Source organism: Marmota marmota, unplaced genomic scaffold (genome assembly GCF_001458135.2).
Source record: "Marmota marmota marmota unplaced genomic scaffold, marMar, whole genome shotgun sequence".
Classification (NCBI taxonomy): domain Eukaryota; kingdom Metazoa; phylum Chordata; class Mammalia; order Rodentia; family Sciuridae; genus Marmota; species Marmota marmota.
In genome coordinates this window covers 7,895,225-7,895,960 of record NW_025999977.1, presented here as the reverse complement: position 1 = coordinate 7,895,960, position 736 = coordinate 7,895,225, and positions in this window count along the sequence as shown.

Sequence of the window (736 nt, the reverse complement as noted above, 5' to 3'; positions counted from 1 at the left end):
GCTTAGTTTCTGGTGACCACATGTGGGACTAACCACCACTAGAAAAAACCCAGAAGGTTTTTTTTTTTAGTATTTATTTATATATATACTTTTTCTTTAGTGAAAGTAAATGTAACAAAAGTTAGGGTTGATCCCAACATTGTGGAGCCAGCTCCTCTGGGGTCAGGGAGTTGTCTTTCTTAAATCACCATGCAGGTTACTTTTGTATTCCACTGGAATGACTAGAGCCCCCTGCTACCCATCTTCCCAGTGACCTGAATACAGAAGAGTACAGAACTGGCTCTTAGAAACACAAACAGGCTCTCTGGCTTCTTCTCATTGGTCATGCCTTGGCACAATTCCTCCCTACCCTTCTCAAGAAAAAAACCAACAACTACAACCTCAACTCTTCTGGATATGAGGAGCCTTCCCTGGGCTTAGATTGAGAACCTGTGCCCCAGAGTTTCTATTCTGATTACAATCTACAAAGGGAGTGGGTGCAGGAGACAAAATGCTAAAATTAAAGTGGGAGCTACTGGTCCCCATCTGCAGCTACAACTTAAGATGCCCACAGATGTGGTCAGTATGGTGATGCAGGAGAGAGGTGCAAAGGAATGGATGGGCAGGGTCTTCCTTGGTACAGTGGTCTGCGATCTTGCCTTTATTTCTTTGCCTTGCCCTGTGCAGCCACGGCTTCCATCGCTTTACGAACGGTCTCTTCATCCCCCAGGAACTGCATGGGCTTGATGGGCTTCAA